Raw genomic sequence first — 20,429 nt, forward strand, 5'->3', positions numbered from 1 at the left:
CACCAGCCCTGGTTACAAAAGTGTGTGCCCCAAGACAGAGCTCACAGCAAGAATTTGTTTTTTCTGATCTCTTGCCTCCAATTTGGTTTTCATAATTGCGTAAAATTCTACCATATGGATGTATTATATCCAATGAGCAATTTTCTACTGCTGTATACTATTTTAATATTTCCAAATTATAAATAATGCTTGATTAACAACATTCAATAAATCTTTGAGTCTCCCCCCACCCAATCAGAATATATTCCTAGACAAGGAATTACTGAATTATACAAGATTCTTGAATTTTATTGCAAAATCCCTTCTTGAAAGTTTACCTCACTAGCAGTGTAAACATATCTGGACTGTCTACTTTGGCCAGACTCTGTACTGGTTAAGGGCGGCACTCATGAAAATTTATCATCTTTAATTTTGGTGGTGGTGGTGTTTGTATTATTGTCTCTTCCTTTTACATCTTTTTTTTTCTCTACTTCATAAACTACTTGTGGTATCGGAATGGGTAAGAAAAGAGGGAGCAAAACTGAAAATGTTTTCTCCATCCTTCTTTTCCTTCCTTATATACTCCTTTTATTTCTTAAATGGCTCTTTCTTGGCTTAATCATATTGCTGGTAATCTTTTTAATTCTAGGAAGGGAACGTACTCTGGAGCCTTCATGTCTGTGATAATCTATCGTGAGGTGTCTTTCTGGAATATCTTTCTCCTACCTCCCCCCCCACAACCCCGTTCGTTTCTGCACCTCTGCTCTGTGCTCTCACAGCAGAACACTGCAGTCAATCTATCAAGTGCTGGTCACAATGTACGGTCCTTGCTCACTTTCTTTTCTGTATCCACCCCTACCACAAATAAGACTGTAGGTTTTGGGTGAGCAGAGTCCCTGGTGTCCATTTTGAGACAGTCCCACACCCAGTACAGTGCCCAGCACATGCAGAGTGGGGATTTAACAAATATATGTTGGATGCAAGATTGGAGCATCTAGCAGTTTTAGCAGCTGACTTACTAAAGGGGCTTCCCTGTTCTGTCTTCTGGCAACACATTCTTCTCTTCTAGCACACAGATAAACACATGCTTGGCCCCTAATATCCCATCAATGATGCCTTGATTGTATTATTCTTATGTTTAGTCCTGATCCCCAATTTTAGGCACATGCCACCTGGCGTCTGTAGCAGGAGCCAGACCCTATCATGATTTGTAAACCACAACTTTACACTTCTCTTAAGAGTAAAATGTACTGCGTTATATAAATGTATTGTGTTATATAAAATGTATTGTATTATAGTAAACTCTAAATCACTATCCAATTGAACATAGGGCTTTGAGGGAAATTTTATAAAATACCAACAGTTGGGCATTCATTTTGTACTCCCCATTTTAACTAATATCCCAGAGACAGCATACTGAAGAAAAATTTGTACGATACAGTAGTGAATCATTCATGACACTCCCAAATGGGGTATGACACTCCCATTTCCCCCAGAGTAGCAGAGACTATAAGGTCGAATGATTGTGTTCAAAAGATAAATACACTTGGAAAAAAGTCACCAAGACCATAACCTGGTTCTTCTTTGCTGACCTTGCAAAGCACCATTTCCTCAGAGCAAAGCTTCCTTTTTCTTTACTCTCACAAATGAATATATTCTATGTCCTCTCAGAATTGCTTCTGGGGACATCTGATAAAACAAGAGTTTTTGAAACTTTGCAAGTTCCTTAGTAATTTATTGGGGAAGGTTACTACTTTTTCCTTTGTAATTGAAAGTAAATTGTGAGGAGACATTGTGAAACTATGAAATGTCACGTTCCTTTTCAATCTTTCACACCCTAGTTTTAGCAGCCATTGATGATGCTTGCCTGAATCTGTTACTCTGATGGTTGTAAAATGGAGACTGTCTAACTCCATCAAACCTTTGTTATTTGTTAGCTTGCATTTTGTCAGGAAGAACCTTTATTTCTTCTATATTTATTCATTCAGTCATTTATATCATTGTGGACTCACACATTCTAATTTTATCCGAGTTATGATTCATTATTGTCATTATTTACTTTGATGCTCAATTTGTCCCTGATTTGTCCAGTGTGACCCTCCTCACACTGGATCTTATGTCCTTTTAATATATCTCCATTAGATTTTGAGCACTTTATTACTTTCTGGCAAAACAATCAGGCTCATCCTGTACTTTCCCTGCCCCAGCACTGGTTCTACATAAAGACAAATGGTGTTTAAATCTGAGATATGACTATTAGGTGAAATGAGCTGTATTTAATGTAATTCTGCAAGCAGGTATTTAATGGGAGAATATTCGTGTTTGTAAAGTACTCCTTTATATGTTTGCTCTTTGAGGATACTTGTCTATGTACAAGTGAGACTTGCTTTCTGTCAATAGGCCAATGCTCTGCGTCCCAAACCCGATGATTCTGAAGTGTCACTTCTCACCACTTTTTACCTGCTCACATGACAGTTTCCTAGGTTCCCATCAGTGACTTGTGAGACTACATGAAAGGAAGAATTAGGCTTGGAGCGGGAGGAAAAAAAGCCCCGAGACGCTTGTCCACACATTTGGTTGTAGATGCCATTCAGCCTGGCCTCCTTAAAGACATGACTCCTTGTCCCGTTTGCCTCCTTCATTCATGTATCTTGCAATGACTGTGATCTGAGAATGAAGGTGGACAGTATTTTCACATTGAAGGAACTCATGTTCTTCAAACAGTAATAATCACATTTTATATAAGTTCTCATTTAGTCTTCCCTACGACTGTATGAGATAATTCTCTCTGCTTTATAGATGGGTAAACTGAGGCTTAAAGACGTTAAGGAACTTGCCTAAGATTGAATAGATAGTAAGCGGTGGAGTAAAGAACTGAATTTAGACTGTCTGACTCTGGTGTCCACACTCCTACCACTCACTGCCTTCCAGAGGCTCAATCTGCATGTGTAAGAAATAGTGATGCACGTATATGCATCTTGTGCCAAGACCAAGGTCTTGCTGCCTTTGAGCTGAACAAGTCCATAATTCACTCTCATTTGAAAACAATTTGCCAAAAAGAAATGTCAAGGGAGACACACTAAAGACTCTTCTCCTTACTCACGGCACTGATCTACTAGGGTCAGTAATATAAACATGTGAGGCCTCCTGGACTATGGCAATATGGATTATGAAGTAATATATTCAGAAAATGTTTATTTGAGGTTATCTTCCCAACCTCAGCTAGGTGATCTAACACATGCAGGGAGCTTAATGCCTGACAGATACAGAAGGTGCTAAATAAATGCTGAATGAATCCTTAGTGAGATCTTAAAATACTAAATTATACAGTGTTTTGTTTTTAATTTTTTAAAATAATTCTTCTTAAATTTGCAAAAGCAATGCTTGAGTGTTGTAAGAATATGTAAATGTATAGGTAAGCAAAAGATTAAAAAATCTATGATCTTGCCACCTAGAGATAACTAACTACTCTTAGGATTTGGGTGTATATTTTTTCAGAATACCTGTGTGTGTGTAGTCGTGATGGCTTAAATTGGTTTGCAAAGACAATACACACATAAACATATACAAACACACAAAAACAGATGTGATCATATTAAGTATGATTTTATAACTTTATTTTTCATTTTGTAACACACTGTAAACAGCTTTCTGTGTGATTAAATATATATGAAAATCATGATTTTTAACGGCTGTACTCATTATGTTTGAAGCTGTAAGGTCAGTGGAATGATGTGAAATGTTTCTGTTGGCTGCACAGAAGGACAACATTGTTTCCTTCTTTTCAAAGAACTTTTTAACAGTGATGTGTTCATCTGAGGATCCTAAATTCCTTTTCTAAGAGTAGCTTTCTCTTTGATTTATTCTCATGTGTGACATTCTGCACATCCCTCCCACCACCTTAGTTCAGGTTTCCTGGTCTCCAGCCCCATCCTTCTCCTTCGCCCTTTACCAAAATTCAAAGGCAAGTCTGGAGATGTCAAGGCTCTCCCATTTTGCTCACCATCGACTACAGTGAAGTCCAAACTCTGGTGCTAACCACTTTGGGCTCCAAATGCGATTCTAGCTTCAATTATGCTTTACTTTCCCTAGTGGGGGAGAAGCCTCTATGTCCCTGGCAGGTAAATGAAGAAGCAACCCTTTCTCTTCCCCCTTATTCTCCCCACTTCACCCCAAAGGAAAGGATGGTTTATAGCAGGGGTCCCCAACCCCCAGGCCACGGACCACCAGCGGACCGTGGCCTGTTAGGAACCGGGCTGCACAGCAGGAAGTGAGTGGTGCACGAGCAAAGCTTCACCTGACGCTCCCCATCGCTGGCATTACCGCCTGAGCCATCCCCTCCATCGCTCGCATTACCGCCTGAACCATCCCTTACATCACTGGCATTATCGCCTGAACCATCCCCCCCATCGCTCGCATTACCGCCTGAACCGTATCCCCATCTCCCACAACCCTCTACCCCAGCCCTGTCCGTGGAAAAATTGTCTTCCATGAAACTGGTCCCTGGTGCCAAAAAGGTTGGGGACCGCTGGTTTATAGGACTGATCAGAAATTGGGAGAGTTAACTTATAATGTGGCTTAGTGTGGCCCAGCCCCCTTCCTACAGCCCGCCTCATTTCTAGTTAGGACAGGCACATTCTCAGGATCTCCAATCATCTGTTCCATCTGCAACTCTGTTTCTTTGTTGAGAACACCAACAGTTGTCCAGCTCAGTTTAGACCTGGATTCATAAATTTAGTCTATGGTGTGCAATGAGGGAGCTATAAGGTCCTTGGATGTAGATGTACGTCCAAGCTGGGTCTTCCAATCAACCTTATCAGCAATAAAGCTGGCATTTTTTTTTCCTGTCTGACTTCTGTGTCTAATTTCTCAATTGATTCTGGACTCAGAGAGGGAAGAAGGATATAATTTACTATCATCATTAATCTACCCCAACTACCTCCCACCTGTCTCTGTCATGTATACGATTCAAGTCTGTGTCATTTTCCATTCCCCAAATTTGCAGTGCTTCCCCCCCCCACCCCATATGACCTTTAATATTTCCTTTTGTGATTCCCTTTGCCCAGAACATCCTCCTGATTTTCTCTGCTGGTAAACTTCTACTTATCATTCAAGACTAATAGCAATGCATTTCTAAAACCACATCATAAAGCAGACTGTGTGTTTCCATAGTAACAATGTAATAATTGGAGACTGTTTCCAAATAAAGATCTGTTGCAAAATCAAAGATACACTTTCCATAATACTCTATAAATGATTTTTAAGAGTAAATTATTTTCCACGTTTTACAAGGTGCGCAGAAAGCTATTCCATGTATTGATTTTATAAGGAATTGCAAAGACAACAAAGTGTATATAGAGCCCATGAAAAACAGAACCTTATAATAACAATGACCAATATAAACACACACTAGCAATTTAATCATTAATAAAAATAATTTTTGTGTCATTAGCTTTCTTAGATGTTAAACATAATCCTTATTATTATTATTTGTTGTTGTTGTTATGGTCCACAGAGAATTAAAAAAGCTGGTCAGACAATTAATCAAATGCATTTCTGTTTAGCTAGAAAAGCAGCTTATTAAAGAAAAGAAGAGTCATTGGAGAATTGAAGGTTTCAAAAACTTTGTGTAGGAGTATGAAGAATGGTCTCCAGAATCTGGAATGTTTGTTCATTTTATCCTCTAAACCACATCCAGACAACAGTTCCCTGGAAGGGGAAAAATCATTCAAAATGAAGAAAATCTCTGAGAGTTTGTTACACCCTTTTAAGAAAGTGATTTTGGCGGGTGTGTCTGCCTTCATCACAGGGATGTGAGAAAGCTGCCCCACAGCCTGGAATGCTTTCCCTGCATCCACTCCCCGCCCACGTTCCCCTTAGTCTCCAGTCCCTATTCCACCAGCCAGGGTTCTTGACTGCAGACAGCAGACATTGATTCTGGTTAACTTCTTCAAAAAAGGGAGTTGTCAAGAAATGGGGTGGTTCCCAGAATCTTAGAGCAGACTGAGGAACCAGTTTTTGGAGTCAGGCAGCAACCAGGGGAAGCCAGGTGGTGGAATTACAGCCAAGTTACACCTCAGAACCATCTGGTTAGGCTGAGCTGGCTGCTCCTGCTGGTGCCACCAACACCTGATGTTTGTTACTGACTGATCGATTTTTTTTTGTCTTTCCTTGTGCCAAAAAGAAATATAAGTTGTTCTTGTTTCTTGTGTCACTTGCCCCAGACTCAGAGACCTGCATGGGAACATCTGAGCTGAGCTCAGGTCTTATGTTCTCTGGAGAGAGTTCACGGAAAGAGGCCAAGTCCTGGCTCCATCCAAGGCTCACACAAGGGCAGATTCCCAAATGCAGAAGGAGTGCCAATGCTGGACAGTCACAAACAACTATTTTTATCCCTACTTACTTTTTGGTTTTAAACCTGAATTTCACTTCCTCAGGGAGGCCTTCCCTGACCCTCCATTAAATGGGTTCATAGCACCCCATAACTCCTTTCTGGCACACTTACTGTATTTCTAATTGATTATTAGAAGTATCTGTTTATTCTAGGTTTCTCCATATAAATTACATGTTTGAAAGAACAGGGACTATGTGCAACTGTTTCCACTGTTGCTTTATTTTTAGTGCAAAACACAGGGCTTAGAATGTGGTAAATGCTCTCTATATATCTGTCGGACCTTCTTTACTTCTACATTTCTTGGGTTATATTTCTAAATGATAGTTATTTCCCCATCCCCCTAGCTGATGTTGACTTCTGGATAATTTCTACTCTCCAAGTTACTTATTTTCTCTTTACCTGTGTCTAATAGGCTGTTTAACATATTCATAGAGTTGCTAATTTCAACAATCATGTTTTTATTTCTAGAAGTTCTATTTGAGGGAATTCCCTGGTTTGGGAACTAAGATTGCACAAGCTGCGCGGTGTGTCAAATAAATAAATAAATAAAGTTCTATTTGAGTCTTTAAAAAAATATGCCTTGTCAATTTTGATTTTTCCTTCATTATACTTTCAATTTGTTTTTTTTTTTCTTTGAATACATCAAGTACATTTTTTTTGTATTCTGTCCCTGATAAGCCTAATAATTTTGCAGGTCTGGTTGTACAGACTGTGATTTTTCATTTATGGTGATTCTCATCCTGGTGGCTTATTTTGTGTTTGTTTAGTGATTTTCATTAAGAGCTTATGATCCTTGGATATTTATCTGGGGAAATTCTTTGATATCTTGATTTAAACTGTATTTTTCCAGGAAGGATTTTTTTTTTTTTGGTTATATATGTAATATGAATTTTCTACCTAAAACACAGAGGTGGTTAGAACTTTTCAGGGGATATTTTATTTCTTTTTCTGCCCTTCTAGAGCCAAGGCCAAGACAGATACATATCTCTGCCCTCTTCCTATGTGAGCTTTTTTCTTCCTCTAATTAAGCCATGGAAGATGTTCCCCTTTGGGGATCTAGTATTATGCATCAATAGGTTCCAAACTCCCAATCTGCTTGATTCCCAGGCTTTATCTCTTATGTCCTGCATAGGCAACCCAATTAAACTCTGACTCTGGGCCACAGGGCATCTACTAGTTCCCAAAGGGCAAACCCCAGGTCCAGTGCTTGTGCACCCCTCTGGATTATTACTTCCTTATTTTTTCTCTTTTGCTCTCACAGGAATTCACTTAGTTTCTGCCAGTTCAAAAATTAACAAATAGATGATTTTTATATTTTTTTCTGAATTCTTGGTTTTGTTATATCAGGAGAGATTTTTCTGAATATAAAGTTTACAAGATTGCTGGAAATAGCTAACCTTAATAAAAACTTGTTGGATGATGAATAAATGAATACACTGACTTCTACTCTAATGAACAGAGATAATTCTTTCTTACTGTTCCATTGCTGGGTCATTGCTATACATCTGCTAACCTGTTATTTAAGAGGGGGAAATGCAGTGGGTAAGAAATTATGTACTAGAAAGAAATAAGTATTTTCTTCATAAAAATAAACCTCAAAAACATCATCTAAATATGGAACTGGAAAAAGATTCTCTGAGTAGTGAGGGGGAATTAGACCAAGTAATCCTGACCTGTACTAGACACTGTCCTGGCCCCTAGATAGCTTCTGCTCTCCCTCAACATTGGATAAACTGCCATAAACTTTCTGCTTTGTGGTGTTTTTGGAGACAAAGCCAGAGTGTTCCAATATGACTGAGATGCTGGGGATGACAAAAGAGGAATAAGGGTATGGAGGGAGAGAGAGAGAGAGAGAGGGAGGAAGGAAGGAAGGGAGGGAGAGAGAGAGAAGGAGCGGGGAAGGGGGAGAGAGAGAGAGAAAGTGAAAGCTGTATGCTTTCATGACTGAGTCACAAAGCATCACTTCTGCCATACTCTTGCTTTGAGAAATCCCAAGTCCCTGCCTAGATGCAAGGTTAGAAAGCATAGACACCATCTCTTTATGGGAGGAGTGTTAGTTTCATTGTACCAAGAGCATGTGGGATGTAAGATGCATGTATGTATGTATGTATGTATGTATGTGTTTGTGTGTGCAGGAATGGCCATCTTTGGAGAGAATAATCTGCCACACATGCACAATGTCTAGTTGTTATAAACATAATATTACATAGAAAACATCCAGCATAATGCCAGGTGCTCTGCAGTTGCTCCATATGCATTAATTCTTTTTCCTCTTGATTTCCTCCCTTTTATATGAGAAACAAAAGGGGGTTTTATTTTAAGAGAAATAAGATAGATGAGAAATAAAAAAGGTACTTTTGCATGTGTTATCATACTGAAAGTTGGTAGGTTAGTAAATCTCCATTTTATAAATTAGGGAATTATGCCTCAAAGATGTTTAGTAATTTTAGTGTTAAAGTAATTCCGGAGGATGATTTATTAAGATATTCATTTGTTTTTGTTCTCCATTTATGTTGTAAGTAAACTTTTAATTGAAGGGTAACATAAGAACATAGTCTGATGAATTTTCACAAACTGAACACATCCAAGTAACCAGCACCCCTATCAGAAACAGGACATTGTCAGCAACCCTGAAGCACCCTTCATAGACCTTTCCAGCCACTAGCCCCCAACTGACCAACCATGAATAACTGCTATCTGACTTCTAACATCAAAGATTAGTTTCCTTGCCTTTGAACTTCATATAAATAGAATCATAAAGTATGCCTTCTCTTGTCCTTGGCTTCTTTTCTTCCATAATAGCTTTGTGACGTTTATCTGTTTAACTTTCATGAACCTTTTTGGCATGTTTTTAAGGTATACATGTGTATACTTATTTTTATTCGGTATACATCTAGGAGTATAACTGCTGGGTCAAAATGTATGTATATGTCCAAGTTTGTTAAATACTACTAATCAATTTACTGTACCATATACAGCAATATACAACAATGTTATACCATGGTACCAATGACTGCAATATAGAATTGTACCAATGTTTTATTCCTTGTTCCTATGTAATTCTTCTCTCCCTATTCCCCTTCCACATACTTTAGGCAGGTAACTATGGTTTTAACTTTATTTGCTTTAGGTTTTTTTTGCTAGGTATAAATCAGAAGCAGCCTGAAGTTAATGCCCTTCCCATTTTTAAGCCAAAATCTACTGACAATATAGTACTGGTTGGCCAGGAAGAGTAGGTTCAGTGAAGGAGAACTCTCAGGGTAAGGAGGGTGAAGGACAGAGAGACTCCCTTGCTCAGAAAGCAGATAGAAGTCAGTGGGTCTAGGAGACAGCAGGAGCCAGAGGACCTGGTTAGCTGCTTACGCTCTTTTTAGTAGGGGGACCATATAATTTGTTATCCAAATCCAGACACTTTTGAGAGTGAGAAGGTTTGCTATTAATAATTATACAGGGATAATGGATGTAAATCAGGACTGTTCCAAGCAATCTGGGATTATTTTAGGCAGCTTCAGTGGAAACTTACAAATGTAGTTGCTCACATATCTCTGAATATTTCTTAGAATATTCATGTAGCAGATCCCATGGAGAACAATTTTGTCATCTGAAGGATGACAGGATTAAAACCTTTAGGTACATCTCCTGTTAATACCTTAGCCTGCACACATCCATCGAGTAACTTTGTAAAGGGGTGTGTGTGTGTGTGTGTGTGTGTGTGTGTGTGTGTGTGTGTGTGTGCGCTTCTTTGCATATGTGATGTGATATTTTAATCTCCTCATATATAGTAAAAGCCAGCCTATGGCCCTTAGTAGGGCTGAGGGTAGGTGGTGTTTGGGGCGGGGGGTGTCTCCACTGTTCTGAGCAGCTCATGGTGCTAGAAACATTTTGTCTGAGGTGCTTTCCATATCACCTACAAGTCTGACCTAACTTTTTTTTTTTGTCCTATTTTCAAAACTCCCTTTGAAAATTTAGAAATAATGGCTAAAATTAGTTTGGGATCATCCTCTCTTAATGTCAAGTGTAAGTGCCAAGCTTTAATAAAGGAGAGGAAAACTGAGGGTCCCCGCTCCAATTCAACACTAAACAACATGAAGTCCTTGGAGATAAGGAGAAGTTTGAGTAGAACACCTGAGTCCCAAGATGCTAGGTACACATCATCATCCAGGCTGTAAACAAAGACAGTACAATTTCTTCCCTGTAGGGACATATCTCTGAGAAATTCCCAGGGGATTGAAACTGTATCTAATCAGATCCCTGAGATCATCAAGTAGCATAAAGTTCTTCATGATATGCCAGCTGGAGTTCTGGTGAAAATGAGCGTTGCTATTTTTTTTCTCCTAAACTTGATGTATATACCATCTGGGAAAATCCACAAACAGAAATCTTGGTCTGTTCCTAGAGCACCTTGGAGACTGGGGTCTGTAAAAGCTCTGATTCTCAGCACCAAGGGAATCAGAAGAGTTAAAACTTGAGGCTGTCTTCTTTATGCATTAACACCATTTTCTCCTTTGAGATGATGGAAAAAGAGATTGCATAGGGCCCAGGACTGTGGGGGGCAAGGAGGAGGAAGGTGAATGTCTGACTCCCATTCTTCCTGATGGCTTTCTTTTAAACTCACAAATAAGGGGTCTGGGATGTATTGAGCCCTTCCCTACTCTTAACACTGACTCTGGTGTGAAATGCAGTGAAGGGACTGAGAGGAGGAAGGTAGGAGGTGCAAACAGAGGGGACACTCTTGGCTTTCTCCCCATGGCAGGAACCCCGTATCTGGTTGGGAGAGGGAGGCAGGACGAATGGAGACAATGGGGACAGGAGCGCTCCTGTCTCTGAGCTTGAGGCAGTGGGCTCAGGTTGTACTCCTGCTGGCTCTTGGAAGGTCTTTCTGAGAGTCGCTGGGCAGCCAATTCAGGGGCTCCATCTTCTCATCTCCCAAGCGGGGACAGAACTCTTGCTGCCTATGCTAACAGACTCTAGCTTGGATTCACGATCAACCCAGGGGAGCTGAGATATAGTCACAGACACATTGTCAATAGCTTTGGGGGGGGGAGCACAGATGAGAGAAGAAAGGCACAAAGGAGGGCATCCATGCACTGGCTCATCTTCTAGACCTTTCTTCCATCAGCCATGCTTGTGCCTCTAACCAGTCTATGTATTTTGTCCTTGTTTCCACAGACAGCGCCCCAGAAGAGAATGACTCTGAGAAAGAGCTCCTCAGTGACTTAGTTTATCCTTGTGGGATTATCAGAACAATCAGAGCTCCAGCTCCCCCTCTTCCTCCTGTTCTTAGGGATCTATGTGTTTACTCTGGTGGGCAACTTGGGCTTGATCACCTTAATTGGGCTGAATTCTAGCCTTCACACTCCTAAGTACTTTTTCCTCTTCAACTTGTCTTTTATAGATCTCTGTTATTCCTGTGTGTTTACCCCCAAAATGCTGAATGATTTTGTGTCAGAAAACATCATTTCTTATGTGGGATGCACGACTCACCTATTTTTCTTCTGTTTCTTTGTCAATTCTGAGTGCTGTGTGTTGGTATTGATGGCTTAGGATTGCTATGTGGCTATCTGCAATCCTCTGCTGTACACGGTCACCATGTCGCCTCATGTCTGTTCTCTGATGATGTTTGGTTCGTATGTGATAGGGTTTTCTGGGGCCATGGCCCACACCGGAAGCATACTGAGACTGACTTCCGTGATTCCAACATCATTGACCATTATCTGTGTGAAGTCCTCCCCCTCTTGCAGCTCTCCTGTACCAGCATCCACATCAGTGAGCTGGTGTTTTTTATTGTTGTTGGAGTGGTCATCACAATATCCCTTATCAGTATATTCATCTCTTATGCTTTGACTCTCTCCAGTATCCTCCGTATTCCTTCCGCTGAGGGCAGGTCCAAAGCCTTTAGCACATGTGGCTCCCACGTTGCTGTGACTCTGTTCTTTGGGTCAGGGGCATTCACTTATTTAAAACTCTCTTTTCCTGGATGTATGGACCAGAGTAAATTTGCCTCAGTCTTCTACACCAGTGTGGTTCCCATGCTTACCCTTTGATCTACAGTGTGAGGAATAAGGATGTTAAAGTTGCTCTGAGAAAAACCCTGAAGACAGTGCTCTTCTGATGGTTCTGTTTGTATCAGTTATTTACCGGTAAGCATCATACTCAAGAATCTTTTTATCTACAGGTGTAGGAATTTTAATCTTTTTTCCTTAAGTGGGGTGTTCTCTCTACTTAAAAAAATCGCAAATCCCTTGCTTATACTCTTTTTGAGGTTTATACTGGTTCACTGCATGCAATTTAGCATCTATTAAGTACCTATTGTTTACTGGACTCTATACTAGGTCCAAGGGATGAGCAAGACGAGGCGCTATGCCTTCCATCCTTTTCTTGGTAGGCTAAGTGGGTTTGTCCAAGCAACTTTTCTGGCTGGGAGATGGGGCACGTGGTGGTATGAAGGTCCAGGAGAGTGAATTTATTTTTTCTTCAGTTATGGGAGCAGCCTTACCAAAGACGAAAGGTAGATATACCTTGGGCCATAAGTAAGGTAAGTCTCCCAACTCCTACAGAGGTTGCTTGGCTAGGAAGATTGTAAATCATCCCTTTCATATACATCCATGTACACACAAGAGAAAGCCTCACTTAAGAGTTCTTTACATGGCCTGAAATGTAAAGATAAATCAAACCTAAAATCTTTCTTTTCAAAGTTCAAAACTCTTAGGCCATGGATCGGTAACCATGGGGTAGGTGGTTTATAACTGAGCCAAATTCTTGGGCCCTGGGCTCTAAGGGTGAAAGTAAAAGAATAAGGGAGAAATTCCATGGATTTACAAGATTATGTTAACTGCTACCTCTATCCTGCCTGAGATACTGTGCATATTATAGGCATTTAGGACAATTCTTTTATTATTTACAGTAGATTTAGATATTACTGTCTCTGAGACTGTGTGTATGTACATGTGTGTGTTATAGTTAACTATTAGAGAATCAGGAAGAAAGAGGAGTCACATTACACTTTCCACTTGCAGGAAGACTTGGAAGCAATCCCGATTTTGAGTGCCAAAGACTGCTCTGTACTACTCTGTTGAAGATTCTGCTATTCTATAATGGATAGCTCAGATTTTGAGGAGTACACCCTCATAAACTTTCCTGTGTGTTGGCAGGAAGGTGAACTTAGGGCCAAACCAACCCACATGGAAAGATGGGAGAATGGAGACTCACGGTGGGGTCAGAAGAATGGGACCCTCTCTGTGTAAAGACTAGAACTTGGGGTGCCCATGAGATCATCTGTAAAAAGCATTTGGTACTTTTGGATACGGGAGAGTCATATAAAGTACTCAGTCTATATATTTTGCTTTGTTTGTATTTTTCCAACTCACCCATAAAATTGGATAGCTGCACAGTGTATATTGGTATGAGAAACGAGGAAACAGAGGTGTAAGACCTTTCTCACATTTATCTCTCTGTTGACACTTGTTAGAAGTGGCAGCATCGTACTGAGAAGAAAGGTAGTTCAAGTGTTCCAGGTCATGGCCAGAAGCAAGGCATCCTGAGATGCAGCCGAGAACAGCACAGAGAAGCACCTGCAGCAAGGAACTGACTAAGGAGGAGACGTGAAATAAAACTTATTTTCTCCAAATATGCTAAAGGGAGGGCGTTTTTGAAGGTAGAAAAATCCAATACTTGGATACATCTGGATTATGATAAAAATGATACTTAACCTTTATTGAGCACTCTATGTCTGGGCACTGTTTAAGGTGCCTTACATATATTAACTCACTTACTGGAATTGTGTTAATGCCATGCTGAACCACTGCTAGTCAGTCCTCTGGACTTAGCTAAACTCTATCCTCCAGAGGATTATCTAGGTCTAGGCATGTGGAGACCTGGGGATATTAGTAAGAGTCAAGAATAAGGAAGAATAAGAATAAATATAATTTGATATGCATAAAGGAAAAAAATACCATTAGTATAAATGAGTGGAAATAAGGGACAAAGCAAAACCATAAGGATGTGAGTGGAAAGGAATAATTATGAAATAAGTTCATTAAAGCCTAAGAATAACTTTATTTACATTCATCCCATATTGGCATTGGGGTAACTAGAGGTGAAAGCATAAGTATGACTTAATGAGACACCGGCTTGGAACCCTTTGTCACTGAAGATCTGAAATGACAAAAACTCAGAGGCTCTTTTCCTGGTTCTTGTAATAGCCAGTAAGAGCCATTTATTTCTCCCACAGAAAAGACAACATTTCATAAATTATGAAGACCTTCACCTCTCTCACAAACTAAGGATAGGTCATCTTGCATATCCTTCTAGGTTGGTGTTGAGGAACTGCTGGTTCATAAATGGTCAACAAATAGGAACAGGTTTGGGGGCTTCTGCTTTACAGTAAGTGAAAAACATGATTTGATGCTCTGTGTCAGATGTCCTAAAGTGGGTCCCTCTGCCACAATAGCAAAATTCTGCCACCTCATGATATCATGACATTTTGACTTTCAGCAAGTTAAATTTTCTCTCTAGGAAGCATTATTAAAGTCAGGATTCCTCTGGGTTCAGTCTTTGGTCTACTTCTCCTTTTGGCTCTTCCTGAGACGTCTCTCCAGCTCCCGCGGCTCCAACAACCACATGTTTGACTCCTAAATCCATAACTCTGGTTTGGACCTATGTTTATAACCTACAATTAGTTATAATTAGAAATATGAAAGTATCATCAGATACCAAACAGAATTATGTAATAATTTGGTGGTGACGTAGTTTTGGAGAATAGAAAATAAACTGCTCTTGATATCTACACATTCTCCTACATTCTAAACAGGTAGGAGAGCACAGAGGTAAGTGACAGACACCAAGTCCGCGAAGAACTTTCCAGTGGAGCTTGGGAGTGAAAGGTACTGCTCTAGGCTGTGGGGCAGTGATGCCTGTTCAGTGCTAAGCCTTAGCCCACGTGTTAGATCGACAAACATCGCCCTCTGTCCCCTCACACTTCCATAAATGAAATCCGTCATTTACTAACTGCTGCAGCTGCTGATAACATAAGTCTGACTGCAGTGGCTTAAACACATGAAGGTTTATTTTTCTCTAACATAAAAGGCATCTAGAAGTAGGAAGTCCAGGGCTGATATGGCAGAGTCACCAAGAACTCAGTGTCTCTCTCTTTCTTCTCTTCTTAGCAGTGACTTCATTCTCGTGGATGCATCATGGCTTCCACATGGCTGCTAGACCTCATATGGTTTTGTCCACAGTCCAACCAGCAAGAAGACAAAGGGGCAAAGGAGGGCAAAGGATGCTTTGCCTATTCAATGAGTGACTTTCACTGACATCTCACTAGCCACCCCTACTTACAAGGGAGACTGGGAAACTTGGCATTCAACTTCAGAAAACTGCCATCCAGGAAAAACTTTAGGATTTTGTTATTAATTAAGAAAGAGTAAATGGCTATTGGGTAGGCAATCAGCAATGTGTACCAAAGGACAGAATTGGTTCCACTTGCCAGGAGGGAGCAGTTCAGAAGTGAACACCTTCCATCCCTATTATGGCTTCCTTACTTAGTTACACTTGGTTTCAAGTATAAGGGAGAGAGAGAGAGAGAGTTATTAATATTGCTAAATCTCTCACATTACAGTTACCTTTGTCTTTTTAGTATAAAGGGACTTCTGGTAATTGAAGCTCTTATTTTCTTATGCTTTGAGACGTTCCCTCTTGATTTGTAGGTGGTTATTAGAAATGGTAGGAGAGAAAAATAAACTTTCCTCTATCCATCTTAGGTTCATTGACTAGGGCCCTAAAATTAGAATGATGAAAGAGAGATTAACAAGAGAAAAACAAACAGAAGTGTATTAACATGCGTGTTGTACATACACATAGGAGTACTCAGGGATGAGTAACTCCAAGGAGTGGTTAGAACTTGGACTTAAATAGCATCTTAACAAAGAATAAATTTGTAGAAAAGTTACAAGATAGAGGAAAAGGGTTCTGAGCTTCTGGGGTGGTAAACTGTGGGAAAGTAAATATATGGGGAAAACTAATGGAGGATAAGGTCTAATTAGTAATGTTTTTTAATGTAGGTTCTGCTGGTGAGGTCTCTGGGTTGAGAAGGGTCTAGAGTTGTCTCCAGTGATTAACTTCTGTCCCTAACTTCTGTCCCTTCTGGTAGAGAAGGGAGAGGAACACCTCTACATATTTATGTGCTGCTTTTAGGTAAATCGGGAGAGATTTTCTTATATCTACTTTTTCTCAATAGCCTTCAGTTCAAAATCCTTATACCAGCATGGTATATTTTAGGTAGCATATATTCTGCTGCCATTAGGAACCATACCAAGAACAAAGTTACTGAGAGCACACAAAAATGCAATTCAAGGGCTTCCCTGGTGGCACAGTGCTTAAGAATCCTCTTGCCAATGCAGGGGACACGGGTTTGAGCCCTGGTCAGGGAAGATCCCACATGCCGCGGAGCAACTGAGCCCGTGTGCCACAACTACTGAGCCTGCGCTCTAGAGCCCGCAAACCACAACTACTGAAGCCTGTGCACCTAGAGCCCGTGCTCTGCAACAAGAGAAGCCACCGCAATGAGAAGCCCACGTACCACAACGAAGAGTAGCCCCTGCTCGCCACAACTAGAGAAAGCCTGCACGCAGCAGTGAACACCCAACACAGCCAAAAATAAAAAAATAAATAAAATAAATAAATTTATTTTAAAAATGCAACTTAAATAGGGCCACGGACAGCGGGGCTCATTGACAGCTAACAGAGAAATATGACAAGAAAAATTAGGCTAGGAAATCCATAATTTCACAGAATAGCAAGAAGACTTGCTTATCTTTTAAGATTCACCCATTTATGGGTTCAACAGATATTCACTAAATTCTCACTAAGTCACAGGTGAAGAGTTCAAGATTTCACTTAATGGGATCATTAGGACTTCAAACTGTCTTTTTTCCATTAATATGTACAACCACATGCCCTAATTAATAAATAAGCTGAGGAGGGTTTGATTGATACTACTTTCTGAAAACTGAGAATCCTAATTAGGACATTTGCCTACTTAGAACAATTTGACATCTCCTTGGAGGAGGGACAAGAGTACTTACAAGCTGACAATTAATAAAAGAATAAGTATATTTAATAGTGTAAAATAGACACCAAGGAAGAATTATTTTTGGCTAAAACTTGATGGTGGACAAAAGGGAGCACAGAGGATAGGAAGAGGAAATGTATTAGTTGTATCATTAAATTATAGTGATAATAGACACAGTAAGGGTATTTTATAAAGTTATTATAAAAGCATGCACCATTACAAAAATGCAAATCAAAATTTCACACACATAAGGAGGAAGAAAGGCAAATCATGTAGTTAGTGACTTAAAATAATGTAAATATAAAATGAGAAGTCATAACATAAAATACTATGATAGAACTAAAGCAAACATATATAAATAAATGTAAAAGTCCTAACCTCTTTATTAGTTGAAAAAGGATTAGGCTGGATCATAAAGCAAAATACAAATCCATGTTACATACAAAAACCTATCTAAAACCAAGTGATTCAGAAAGATTGATAATAAAGTAGTGGCCAAAGACATATTAAGTAAATGCAAACAAATGAACAAATGAACAAGTATCAATAATATGGGTATCAACTAGAATGGAAGTCAGGCCAAAACTGTTAAGCAAGAAAACTATAATGTTACAGGGTAAATTTTACAATGTATATGTGAGAGTTGTGACTCTCTATGCCCTAAATAGTAAAACAGCAGGACCTATAAGAAGATAAAAACACACTAATGGGAGGAAACTTTAAATTACCTTTCTCAGTTCATGATAAAACAAGGTTACTGAAAAAACAGAAAAAGACATAGAAAATCCTGTCTAAATATAAGAATCAGAAAAATATAATTTATATATATCATTTACCTGATATACTGTATATAAATCATCTGTACGTGTGTGTGTGTGTGTGTGTGTGTATGTGTCTAGTTCTGTTTCCTAGAAACTAGAAACACATCTTCTTATTAAGAGGTCAAGACAGTAACATAAATTGAATAGCTATTAGGTCATAAAAGCAAACCTCAATAAATGTTATATATTAGAAATAGCACAATGTCCTCTGATCACTGTGTAATAAAACTAAAACTTAATTACATAAGTAATTAAGAAAAAAAGTCCTCTATTATCTAAATAATAAAAACTAACTTTAAAGGTACTTACAGGTGAGAGAAAACTGCAAAATTATAAAACATCTAGAAAATGGATATGAAAATGCAACATTTCACAACTCATGGGATATGTGTACTGCTAAAGCAGAAATATAACACATAACCTTAAATACGATTATCAATAAAGAGAACAATGAAAATAAATTAAGCACTTAATAAATCAGGAAAAAACATAATAAAACCAAGAAAATGAAAACAGAGGGTAGGAATTAATAAAGTTAAAATAAAAAATACTGAATTAGAAAACAGAAAATAGTAGAATTAATAAATAAATAGATCAACTACTATCTATTCTAAACTCAGAAAAAAAAGGAAGGGGAACAAATACTAAATTTAAGAAATATGGGAGAATTAGAAATGGAGGAAATAAAAAACTTCAAACTACTTTGTTTTGCTCTATTCAAATGGATTAAAAAGCTTGGATGAAATAGTCCATTTTCTAGGAAAATGTGATTCAGTAAAACTAATGCTGGAACACGTAGAAAACCTAAAGAGTCCAATTCCATAAAATAAAGTTGTCAAGAGTTATATACCAGTCCCAAATGGTTTCACAGAAGAATTCTACCAAAGAACAAATAATTCCAATACTATTTAAACTGATCTAAAGCCTAAAAAAAGAAGAAAAACTCCAAAATTATTTTTATGAGATAAGTATAACACTGATGCCAACATCCACAAGATTGCATACAAAAAAGGACCAACCTCATTTATGAAATCAATACAAAAATCCTAAATAAAATATTAGCAGATATTTCAGCAGCAGAAAAAAACAGTAGCTCATCATATCTAAGTAGGGTTTATTACATGGCTGCATGGATGGTTCAATATTAGGAAATCTACTAATATAATTTATTTATTAATAGGGCTAAAGAGAAAAATCATATGATCATCTACATAGATGCTGAGAAGATATCAATTCATCATACAATTGTGACTAAATTCACCTCATAAAATAGGTCTTGATAGAGCCAGTTTGAAGTTTGGATCTCTCTCTCTCTCTCTCTCTCTCTCTCTCTCTCTCAGCTAGAACTAAAAACCCTATTGGACTTATTCCATTTACTTTTATTTCTAGCTATATATAACGCTCATCAAACTGCCTGCCCTCTTTGGACTAAATTCACAGAGACATTTCATTTGTCATATTTCTTTCCTGGCCCTGAGTAACTCATGCTATATTAGGTAAAAAGTAACATTTCACTGTCTTATTCATTTGTATTTATAGCTCCTTTTATTTTCTAGCTGTTTCCAAGTTCTGGACAAATATTCTGGGTTCCACAATTTTAACAGCAAAAACCACAGTATATTGTCCTTAGCTAAGGGCCAAAGGGCTATCTGCAGCATGAAGTTTCTTCGTTTTCTTCACTGTGCAAAACAGCTCCCTAGTGCAAATGAAGATCTTTTATTCCTCTTTGAAAAAGGAAAGAAATGTGGCAGAGAAACTTCCTAGCAGTGGACTGTACCTTTCCATGCAACTCCCACTTGCCTTTAGCTTCTTAGAAGGTAGAAATAATGTGTATTCTCCTGGCTATCATCTTTTATAGAGGAGTAAACTGAATTCCAGAGTTAAGAATCTGCTGAAGGTCACGAGAATGTGGTAGATCCTATTTTTAAACTCCACTTTATTGGACTCCAACTCCTACGCTTTTTTGCACAAATACACATCGCTTTCTAGAAAGGAATGTAAAGAAATAGGAATATGAAATAGAGAAATATGAGAGGAACAGAGAGCGTGACAATCTGGAGAAATGGTTGCAAATCAGCATGAAAGAGAGGATGGACACAGTGTTGGTGTCCCAAATCCCTGTGAGTGAGATATAGTTTACTTTGGTTTAACAGTCCAAAATAGACAC

General features: G+C 38.9%; 1 pseudogene; it reads left to right on the forward strand.

Moving 5' to 3' along the window:
• Positions 1–11,557: 11,557 nt before the first annotated feature.
• On the forward strand, positions 11,558–12,485 carry LOC118899663 (annotated as a pseudogene).
• The last annotated feature ends 7,944 nt before the right edge of the window (positions 12,486–20,429 follow it).

The sequence above is a fragment of the Balaenoptera musculus genome, chromosome 8 (genome assembly GCF_009873245.2).
Source record: "Balaenoptera musculus isolate JJ_BM4_2016_0621 chromosome 8, mBalMus1.pri.v3, whole genome shotgun sequence".
Lineage (NCBI taxonomy): Eukaryota > Metazoa > Chordata > Mammalia > Artiodactyla > Balaenopteridae > Balaenoptera > Balaenoptera musculus.